Raw genomic sequence first — 12,308 nt, 5'->3', positions numbered from 1 at the left:
AATATTAGTAATAATATGTTATGTACTATGTATTGCATTAGTTTAAAGACGGATAAAAAGAGATATGGTATAAATTTTATTGCAAATTAGTTGGTTTTTGGCGCTAAGTCTTTTCATTCGTTTAAATTTAATTAAGACGTTCTGAGGTGGAATATGGTTAATAATTTGATAAAATAGTAGTGTTATGGTATATAATTTTGGTATTTTTTTTGTGAAACCCATTTATACCAATTTTCCCATATTTCATAATATATGGAACTTTCTATAAACTGGTTCACAATAAACTTTTATCAAAAGTTTGAAAATAATGCTATAAAAATAGTTACTGTCTAAGCTAGCATTATACTTACATTTGATATTTTGAACAAAGATTAATTTAAAAAAATGTTTGGGTCCACACATGCATTTTGATCCCTATCCCAATACCTTTATTTAAACCTAATCTAAATTGAATAGCAGGTATATTGACGAACTGACAGAAGATTGAAGTGGCCATCAAAGCAAAAGAAATTGTAGCACAATGAGAACTAAACATCAGCTGAAGGAAGTGAAATGCTATGAGTGGAAGCAAGAAAAAAAATCAGAATGGGAGAGGAAGGAAGGGAGGAAGGAAGGAAGGAAGGAAGGAAGACATTTCTAGATAAGTATATTGACAATTAAAACTATGAGAATAAGGATGACAAGTGAAAAATAGATCAAAAAAGATATACGAACTGTTGCTTTAAATATTTAAGTCTCAAGTGATAAAGACATTATAGAATTAATCTAGCAGAGCTGTCAAAGTCTGTGAGATGGATGTGTCATGTGCTGGCCACACCCATACCCGGTTTAGCAAAGATCATGTGATGCTGCCATGACAATTTGAGTTTGACAACCCTGGGTTATGGTGACACAAAATCATGAGAAGTCTTGTATCACCTTTCTGACTAATAATTTTTACTATAAGGCATAAACTTCTTTGAGCTGCGGGTGACATCATCAGGCGCAATGTCATGAAAAAAATAAATAAATCTGCAAAATGTTTTCCTTTCTCCCCAACACTTTCTGCCCCTCTTTTTTCTGAAAACTACCCCACTTGCATCTGACATCATTTTCACACACATACTCCACTTGGATACCTAAAACGATCTTGGCTACTGAATAACCCCTTTCTAATGACAATGTTTCTGCTGTCACGAAAGCCTTTTAATCCTATCACAGAGTATAGGATAAAGGGCTCACCTGAAAGTTCACCTAGGAAGCCTGAGATGAGAAACTGTAGATACTACATACTTGATTATGTTATCAACCCAGCATCTTAACAATGGAATTCTTAGCAGCTTTGCTTTCTATTAGAAAAATATTATTTCCTCTTTTCAAACACTAACCTCTCTTGCTCAAAATGTGTCTATGATCAGCTTCTTTAAATTTCCAGCACTTCAAATGTAAAATGTATTAAAAATTCTGTCTTTCTATTGTTCAGGGCCCCTTCTCTCAGAAAGAAGGCACCCAATGGTGATTGAATAAAGATGGGCAATCTCTCTTCAGCATCATCCTTTATTTGGCAAAAATTCTACAATGATTGTAGAATGCTTCAGAAGCATCTATGGAGCAGAAACTGAACTTGGAATCTCTATATCTGTATGCATATTAGGGGTGGATTCTACTTACCTTCCCAACCGGTTCGCATCACGATAGAAGTGCAGGTTATGTATTAATATTAGTCGAAACTATGTAGCATAGTTCACCTAGGAATCCAGGAGTGTAGCTATAACCAACCTAATATAGTGATTACGGTATAAGATATAAGAGATCAAGGACTCAGTTCACAGCGTAACTCAGCCCAATCTGTATCACTGATTGGTAGGAAAGTTTATTTTATTTATTTATTTATTTTGTCCAATACACAATGAGGGTTTTAGTGGGTATATATCTATATACACATAGTAAAATATATGATGAAGGTTATAGAGGAGATACTCATAGGAAAATATATCTAAGAAATAATAGAAAAGAAAATATAGTAATAGAACATATCAATAAAAGAGTAGAAGAACAGATATAGGAATAGAAGAAAGGTATAGGAGATATAGGACAGGGGATGGAAGGCACTCTAGTGCACTTGTACTCGCCCCTTACTGACCTCTTAGGAATCTGGATAGGTCAACTGTAGATAATCTAAGGGTAAAGTGTTGGGGGTTTGGGGATGACACTATGGAGTCTGGTAATGAGTTCCACGCTTCGACAACTCGGTTAATGAAGTCATATTTTGCTGGAGAGACGGAGTAACGACACGGACACCAGAGCTGGATTTAAAATTGGGTCATTTTTATTAACATAAATTTGCATAATTTATTCAAATACTTTGCATAAATTAGCATAAACAATTATGACCCGGAACTGGACCTGCAGGGTCAAACAAATACTTCCGGGGCGGAAATGACGTTATGCCAGTAAACATTCCTGGGCAACTCATGGGCGTATCTCGATGCAAGGTCCAGGTGAGGGCCAGGCCGTCACCTGTGACCTTTTCTGCCATGCTGTGCATGAGGGGGGTCCCACCGGCTAACCCGAATCGGGGAATTAAAGGTGCAGGACCCAAAGACAGGTTCCCCCCAGCTGCTCAGGCAGAAACTCCCTCCATGAGCTTGCAGAGAACCTGTCAATCATCCCCAAAGATGCCCAAGGGAGAATGCGCGGTTGCTAAACCACCCAATTTTCCGCCCCTAACCTGCCACAGGAGCGGGGGTCAGATCTCTATCTTGGCCCCCCGACTCCCCCCTCTAGCTGCGCCAGCTCACGCAGAGACCGCTGCAGGTCCTGTAAAAAGATGGCGTTCCCCTGGTCAGACAGGTGAACGCCATCATCACGGTAGAGCCATGGCTGGTCTATTGATATAAGGGGATGAGGTATTACTACTCCACCCAACTCTCTAACTGTTTTACCCATAGCCCTATTCACCCGTCGCCTAGCCCGGTGAATGGCCCTAAGGGAAGAGGCATCCCTCCACACAATCCTAGGTAAAATTTCTGACCACACCACTTGCGTGGTGGGCCATACCTCACGAAGCCTTCGCAGGTCTTCGCGTGCCTGGATGAGCAGCGCCAGGCCTCCCAGTATGCACAGGTCATTGCCACCTAAGTGCAATACCAGCCACCTGGGTGCGGCCACAGGACGCTGCCCACCCAGACCCCTTTGGGCGCGACTCCAGGAGCCGCCCCCCATATTGCCGGGCGCAGCCACAGAATGCTGACCGTCCAGCAACGCCGGTAGGAGACCCTCCCACCGCATACCTCTCCGGCCCATCCAGGCAACGTTGACCCACCGCCCCAGGGACAGGTGGGTCCCGATGGCGCTCCTGGCTGCCGCGCGGCCGGCCCAGAAAATCATGCTGTGGCCACACAGCAGCGCCGTCGGTTTCGTGTTAGCCTGGGGACCTGCAAGAGGACACAGACACAGAGAGGTTACCTAGCCTAAGCCCTGCCTGGGATCCTCAGCGGGCCTAACATAACCCAAATATGCCGCTGATCGCCAGCGGCTGATCTCCCGAATCCGATGGGCCGGGAAACCAGAAAGTGCCGCGCTAGTGGCGGCGCCGATATGGAACGAATGCGTTCCATAGCCGGCGGGATCCATGCCCACCTGGGCCATCGCCCTAGATACTAAAGCCCAGAATTGGAAACGGGTCAGAGGGGTACCATCACAATGCCTAAACAGGTACCCCTGACCTGACCCCCTCATACCACAATAAAGCTGAAGGGCGGCCACCGGACACACCGACTGGTCGGAGGCCGCACTAAGATTTAAGGTAACCCCTCTGCGCAGCTGATCCGTTTTAGACCTCCTCACTACAAGGGACACCCCCCCTTGTCTAAAGGCCAGATCAGCGAACTGGAAGGCCCGGAGCGAAGTGTCAGCCTGAGACGAAGCCATGGCCTCGCTGACCCGAAGGGCCCCAAAAAACATGACACAAGCCGCTGCTCTAAAAAGACGGGCCTCGTACAATGAGGAACACAGACTGCCAAAAACCACGTTGATTAAAGACAGCTGCTCCACCGTCAGAGCCTGACGAGTGTCACCTGGGGCCCCCGCTTGCTCCCTAAGCCAGCCCTCCAGCATCTTCCGGATGCGAAAGTCACCCGAAAGATCAGCAAACCCCCCCGCCTTGGACAGAAAGGCGAGGCCGGCTAACCGGGACCGGATCGTCCTAACTGACAGGCCACGCTGCCTGAGTTGGACGCAAAACTCGGCCAAATGCTCTACAGGGACAGGCCAACTAAGCTGGTAACCCCTGCCCTGCCTAAACTCCCCAAACTCCTTACCTGCACGCTGGTATGCCCTGAGGGTGCCGGGCGCTACAGACAAGGAGATTGCCCGGGATGCCTCGCTTCTCCACCACTCTGGATCCCTCCCAGACTCCAGAGGTGGCTGGGGAACACTTCTGGCAATTCTCGGGCCCACGGGGCCAGGGTCCGAAACCTGGACAACTGACCACGGGACAAGGCATCAGCAACCCCGTTATCTAACCCGGGGACATGCTTGGCCAAAAACAATGCGTTTAGAGACAAGGACCGGTGCACAAAATGGCGGACAAGCCGCATGACCCTGTCGCTCTTTGAGGACAGGGCATTCACCACATGGACAACCGCTAGGTTGTCACACCAGAAGTGCACGGTCTTGTCCCTAAACTGCTCCCCCCAAAGCTCCAAGGCCACTATTAAGGGGAAGAGCTCCAAGAACGTTAGGTCCTTAACCAACGAAGAGGCACTCCATTCCGGAGGCCATGCCGACCAGCACCACTGGTCACCTAACACTACCCCGAAACCACAAGTCCCCGCGGCGTCAGAGCAGAGCTGCAACTCAGCTTCCAAAAGAAGCTCGTGCCTCCAGAAAGACAACCCGTTAAATCTATCCACAAAATCCCGCCACACGCCGAGGTCAGCCCTGACCCCAGCGCAAAGGCGGGTACGATGATGGGGCAAACGGAGCCCCTTCATTGCATCATACAACCTCCTGGAAAAAGCCCTTCCAGGAACAACTACCCGACAGGCAAAATTAAGAATGCCTGCCAATTCCTGGAGCTGCCGTAGGGTCACCTTCCGGCAGCCCAGGACCTCATCAAGCTTCCGCTTAATCTTAACCAACTTCTCCAGGGGCAATCTAGAAGATTGCTCCTCCGAGTCCAATTCAATACCCAGGAAGGTAATCCTGGTAGCGGGGCCTTCGGTCTTCTCAGAGGCTAAAGGCACCCCTAATTGAGCACAAAGGGCTTCGAAGTCCCGCATCAAAGCAAAACATTGCTCCGAATGCGCAGGCCCCGCCAACAGGAAATCATCAAGGTAGTGAACGACCGTACCCAGACCACTTTGCCTCCTGAGCGCCCACTCCAAGAAGGTGCTAAAACTCCCAAAAAGAGAGCACGAGACAGAGCACCCCATGGGCAAAGCTCTGTCCACGTAATAGCCCCCCTCGAAATGGAAGCCCAACAGCTCAAAGTCGCCTGGGTGTATGGGGAGGAGCCGGAATGCCGACTTAATGTCGCATTTACCCATAAGGGCTCCCACCCCACACTTCCTAACCATGGTCACGGCGGCATCGAAGGACGCATACCGGACCGAACACAACTCGTCAGGAATGAAGTCATTCACTGACTCCCCTTTGGGAAAAGACAAATGGTGAATCAACCTAAATTCACCACTCGCCTTTTTGGGGACCACACCTAAGGGAGACACCCGAAGATTCGGGAAGGGCGGCTCCGAGAAGGGCCCAAGGACCCTGCCCTCGGCAACCTCCTTCCCAATCTTCTCCCTAACAATGTCTTCATGACCAACAACCGACCTAAGGTTGTCAGACATGAAGGCCTTCCTAACACCCTGATAAGGGATCCGAAATCCCTCTGAAAAACCTAGCAAGAGAGCGGCCGCTCTCGAGCGAGGGTGGTAGTCGCCCAACCAACCCTCAAGCACCACTAAATTAATTGGGCTGGGCCCCTTTTCCCCCAGCAGGTGGGGGAGGCTTTGGGGGACCCGAGCCTTTCTTTTCAATCCCCTTCTTGGGGCGGGGGCACACGGCTGCGGAATGGTTTCCCCCACAACTTCCGCAGGCGTGACGAAACCGGCAAATGGGGCGAAAACACGCCCCCTTCGCCGCAAATTCGTGACACACGAGAGTGGCCCCTTTGCCGACTACCCCCGCCACGGCCTTGGCCGGCGCGGGTGTAGCCGGCTCTTCCTCCATAAAGTGACCGCTGTCGGTCCTATCACAGCCCTCCTTCCCCGACATATGGGTGGCCCGGAACCACAGGTCCGGAACCACCATATCCCAGGGCAAGTAGGGGTCATGGGCAATACGCATACGGAAGCCCTTGTCGTAATGCCTCCATATGGTGCCCCCATATTCGAAATGGGCCCTCGCTATGAGGTCGATGTACTTCAGCAAGGCAGCGGCCCTCCCCGGCTGCCTCTGAATGACCACCGACGCGAAGGTCAGAAAGGCATATAGCCACGAGCTAAAGCATTTCGTGACCTTTGTCTTCTTCACCTTCTCCCCAGGGACCACCTCCTTGTCCTGTTTAGGGACCTCCCTGTTCAAGATGGAGAACAAATCAACGTACTCCCCCCGCCAGATTGCCTCCTTAACTGACGGGTGCAGATGGTACCCTAAAGGCGTAGCGGGCAACCCGCAAGGGATGGCCCCAGGCTTGATGCTGGCGAACGGGTCCCACACCGTGGTGGCCCCCGAGCCCAGCACCCCAAGCCCCGGTGGATACATGAATGGGACCGGTGGCATAATGGCCGGTGGGGGAGGAATCCAACCCCCCACCCCCGCCCCAGGAGGGACAGGTACCCCCAGCGCCCCCACTGGCGGCGCTGGCGGGGACCAAACCTGACTACAGGTGCCTGCTGCCGCCCCCGTAAAGCTGTTGCCACCCCCCAAAGCTGGCGGGATGAACCCGGGACCCTGTATGGGCAGGAGCGGAGATGTGCCTGTATGTGGTGCAACCTCACCTGCCCCGTAAGGGGTAGAAGACATCCACGGTGGGCCCATCCTGGTTGGGCCCTGGAACGATGGCCATTGCCCAGGCTGGGCCATCTGTCCAGCGTGGCCCGTCTGACCGATGCCGCCCGCCTGTCCGGTGCCCGCCATCTGTCCTTCGTGGGCCACTTGCCCTGCTGGGGCCGACTCCTCTTCGGGGTCTGCGCCCCATGCTGCGGTGGCAGCCGAGGAAAGCCCCTCCGGGCCTGCCCCCGACCGCCACCTCTCCAACTCATCGAGCCGCTCCAGTACCCTGGCCCAGGAGAGAGAAGGGGACACCGCGGGTTGAGGGACTGTGGGTGTAAACCCAACCCCCCCCCACCGGGATCCCCCCCGGGGGCCCCTCTGCCGCCGCCCGAGCCCGGGCAGACGGCCTGGCAGCCCTCCTAGGCCGCACCACAGGTTGGGCCGGGAGGGCCTTAGCTGGCCGCTTCTTAGGGGCCATTACAGAAGATAAATCTATTTTTCACAAAAGGGGTAGAGCAGAGACAAAGCCACCAACGAACCCTGCCCTGTGTTGGCAAAGGCCTGCCTGAAGCCGCAGGCCTCCGCAGAAAAACCCCCTCAGGAGGCTAATCCCTCCTCCCCTCGGGCAACAAGGCCCGACCACCAGGCCTTTATCTCAGGCCACAAGCCACCCCGGGAACACCGCAAGCCCGCGGGGCCTCCCCAAGGCAGCACCCCCCACCACCCCCAAAGGCAATGAGGCTCCAAACCAGAGCGGAGTCCAGCCGATGCTGGCTCCGCTAGTGACAAATAAAGGCTCTTCGCAAGACCGCAGGCCACAAAATGGCGCCTCGCACGAGGTCGCCACCCAAAATGGCCGCCGGAGCAGACGAACGAACGTCTGCTCAGGAGCTTGGTCCGGGCGAAAAGGAAGAGCCCCGGGCCTGCTCGCCCTTATATAGGGCGAGCAGGCCCCGCCCGGACCAATCAGGGGCCTGGCCAATCAGGCCCCGATCTCCCGAGCGAAGTCTCGCATCGCGAGACTTCGCCCGGGATTCAAAATGGCGGCCGCCATGAGGGACCGTGTCTCCCGGTCCCTCCAGCAAAGCCTGCCTGCCGGGTAAGTCCGGCGCTGCCCTTTTACAGTCAAGTTTGGAGCAGTTAATATTAAGTTTAAATCTGTTGTGTGCTCTTCTCTTCTTCTTCCTCCGCCTCCTTGGGTAAAAATGAGGAAAGATGCCCCTGTATACTCCTGAAGTGTGCTTCCAGAGAATAAAACAACAAAGCAAAATATTAAAAGCAAATATTAATGAATAAGCAAATATTAATATTAAATAACCACTGATAAGAGGATCATATCTGATCCATTTCAACTTCTCAGTTCAAATTACTGACAGGATTTGATCTGATTATTTCAATAAATTTGACAAAATCAAGCCAAAATTGCCTTCAAAAAATATTAGAACTTTAACATATCAATTAAACCTTGACATAGAATATAATTTTATCCCAAAGAAATCTTTCCCTTTCTATCAGAACCCTAAATTCTCATATTAATCAATTTTTCAAGCTGTTTCACTAATCAATAAGGACCAATAAGGATTCTCTCTCTCTTTCTCTCTTTCCCTCTCCCTCCCTCCCTCCCTGTAATAAACCAATGGACACTAAAAGTCTGCGGAATATCCCAGTTTTATTAGAAAGCAGCTTTTAAAAAGCTAAAAACATACTGCAGGACTGTTGACAGTAGGGTCAAGTATACTGGCTTAGATAGAACAATGATTTTGGCATCAGACGGCTAACAACCAGGATTGCTTTAGACTTAGAGAAACCACTGTTTGTCAATATCAGTTCAACTTCTATATCTCCTGTGGAGATCTGGTTGAAATAATGCTGCTTCCAAGGGAGAGGGGGAAAAAATCTTGCAGAGGTCACTTCTTACAAAGTTAAGGAATTTCTCACGCTGAACCAAATCCTGCATTGCAACTTTTAAGACCTTTTTTCCATTGAAAAAAGGGACTTTTGTTTTTCTATTTTAATCACAGAGTGCTTAAGAATTTGTTTCGAATTCTTTTAGCCTCCTTTGTTATTGGAAAAGGAGGAATGTCCTACTGTTAGTGTTCTTGGCTAAGCACTTTTCTATCACAGCCCCACTAGCTGACTTTTAAACTTGTGTTATTTTTGCCTTGGGAAAAGATGTGTGGAAAACCTGAGCGGTTATAGATCAAAGGATACTTATTTAATCATAAAATGGCGCAAGAGATCATTCGCCTCATCTCTAAGTGGCAGGAACTTCATAAGAACCAATGTAGAATGACTAAAACAAATCATTTATCAGTTTGACTGGGAAATGATAGAAAAATAATACAATGTAATTGTTCTGCATTTACCACAGGTTCTTCAGCCTTGAATCTTCATGAAGACTTAAGACATCGATATAGAATTTAAAAATATATTAGAGACATATTCATATTGTATTTTACTTTTTATAGTACTGTGACAGTAAGCTCCATCTGTTTGTGTACACACATTTATTGTGCTCATTTTGTATTACAAAAACTGTTAGTCGTGTCTCTACTGCCACTTGCAATAGTCCCAGTCAAATATGAAATGCTGAGATTCTTTTCTTACTGTGGCAGGCATGTGGATCACCCCTGGGGCCACTTAGTTTGTGATCAGTTTTAAAGGCTGTGTTTTCCTATTGATCTCTTGTCTTGAAATGTCGACAGCTGTAAAGCTTCCATCAAAACATCTCTGTTTTTGAATCTGTCACACTAGTCAAGGAAGAATTATTTATAAACAATGAATTCCTGTGAAGAGAGATGGGTGGAAGATCAACTCTTACAAACTGTTGACAAAGGATATGGCTTTGTTTATGTGTGTGCTTGTATTTGTGTGTCTTTCTGGATTTATTGCAGCTTAGTGCAAACAATGCATGTTGCTATTTTGAACACACAATTTCTGCCAATTTTTATATGTCACCATTTTTATATAAAACATTTACTGGCATTTTTTTTTTAAGGTATGTGTTTGAGCTATAAATGTTTCTGCATTTCTTAAACCAATCATGTGAACATGAAAAGGTGAATGGAACAGTCTCTAAATAGATTCTAGCAGGATTTTAAATGTCAAAACAAAGTTAGTTTATGTACATAATATTTAAGTTTTCTGTTTTCATAAAATTCAACAGGAATTGACTGACCAGCATATTGCCCAAGCCTAACATCACGTGCTGGGAAAGTGACCGGCCCAAAGTACCCAGTCACACTCTTGATTTCTAGCTTGGTGCATTTACTGCATAGAACTAGCTTTATTTCTTTTTTAAAATATACATGCTTTATATTTTTTAAAAAATACTTCTAAAGCAGACAATATAACAATGTCAATTTTGAAACATCTACAGATCCATGTTCTCACTCTATAGACTGCAATTTGCATTATTTTAATATCTCCCAAGCCTGCTATTTTTAAAGGTTATTGTACCTTGGCTGTCTATAGAAAAATGGCAAAATCATAACTGGAATGACTAAAGTAACCCCAAGGAACCTGTCTATCAATATTTTTCATTATTATCCATCAATTTCTAGAAAATGAATTAAATCAGCATAGCATTACTTGAACTTAAAGAAAATCTTAGTTTAACTTCAATATCCAAATGATAATGTAATGGCATTATTTGTTCAACACAACATGAACAATTGTATTTATCTTAATGGGAAACTTTTCTATACAAGAATCATAAGGGGGGGGGGAATGAAAATGTGCATTTTTAGCACTCGTAGCTCTGATTAATCCTAGCCTCATTTAACAATATTCCAATATGTGAAATGCATCTCATCAAGAACCCGTAAGGCTATCTAATAAATCAGATGAGAAGGTCATACAAACACTATGATTAATAGTGTAATGACACACACATATTTTAATTAAAAAATTGAAAATATCCCCATTTCATAATACTGTTTGAAAAGTTCACTTAATTAAGCATAGTTAGTGATTAGCTAATTAATTTCATAATAACTTTCATTACATGCCTATATTGCAGTCAGCACTTTATTCAAAGAAGTTTAGTGGCTGCCCTTTCTTCTCCACATTTCTATAGCTCTGAAGACTTCTAAAGATATTTAGCTTTTATGATTTCTTTTTTTAAAACCTCAAGTATTTTATGTTAAATGCTAAAGGATTACAAACATATCTGAAAAGAATAATACCTAACCCTAATTATAAATCATTCAGAAACAAGTATAAAAGATAGCACATTATGATGATATATTCTGTGTCTAACTACTCAAACCTCAGGCTATGAAAGCATGATATGGTCAGACCTTCTTCAGGAGGTCTGTAAGTTAAGAGGTCTGTGATTTAAGAGGTCTGTGAAGGGACCTAAGAGGTCTGTAGGAGGTTTGCATAAGCACAGCATTGTGCCTACCATCCCTATCCTACTATCCTAATTGTTCTAATTTACCTGTAGTTACTTTGCTTATGTTTATGTATATACCAACACCTGCTATCTTGTACATGTTTGACAAATAAAATAAATAAATAAAACAAATAAAATAAATCCGGGTAGTAGATGACTCTCCATCACCCTGAATGAGATCGCTTTTTCCATCTTCAGATCATTCTGGAGAGGTATGAATAAATAGCTAAGTAATAACTATTAAGCAAAGAAGTTCCCGCAGAGCAAAGAAAAACTGAAATAAGATTATAAAGGCAATGCCTTAATGACTGCTTCACTTAATAACTGAATTGTTGGTTGCAACTGTGGTCACTACATGTGGACAACCTGTACATCTCATTGCAATATTCTTGAATGAGATACCATCTAGATCAGGCCATGAGAGATATTGAGAGATCTGAATGGCTTTTAGTAGGGTTTTGTAATTATTTTTTAAATTGTTCTTTTAAATATTATTTTTATTTGTTGTAAGCCATCCAGAGTCCTGGAGGAGGTACTCTGGGATACCTAGTGGTTTTGCAATTAGCAGTTGCCCCAGTTTCTGAGTTAGGGGCTCCCAAAACTGGGCCGAGATGCCATACTTGGCTCACAGTGAAGGGTCACCCAGGTGGTCTTCAACTCAAAGACAGAAATTTTAATAATAATAATAATAATAATAATAATAATAATAATAATAATAATAATTTATTAGATTTGTATGCCGCCCCTCTCTGGAGATTTGGAGTGGCTCACAACAATTTTGGGGATTTCATTTGCTACAGTGTAAAACGAGGGGTTGTTTCCACTTCCCCGGGGTTTCCTGCCAAAGTTTGGGAAAGAGAACCTGGGAGAAGAGCCATTTGGGGGGTTCCAGGCTCTTTCTTGGATACATCCCACTTATGCTTAGGCACCT

The sequence above is a fragment of the Erythrolamprus reginae genome, chromosome Z, assembly GCF_031021105.1.
Source record: "Erythrolamprus reginae isolate rEryReg1 chromosome Z, rEryReg1.hap1, whole genome shotgun sequence".
NCBI classification, from domain to species: Eukaryota; Metazoa; Chordata; class Lepidosauria; order Squamata; family Dipsadidae; genus Erythrolamprus; species Erythrolamprus reginae.
The sequence above is the reverse complement of the archived record's forward strand: the minus strand, read 5'-3'. Positions refer to the sequence as shown.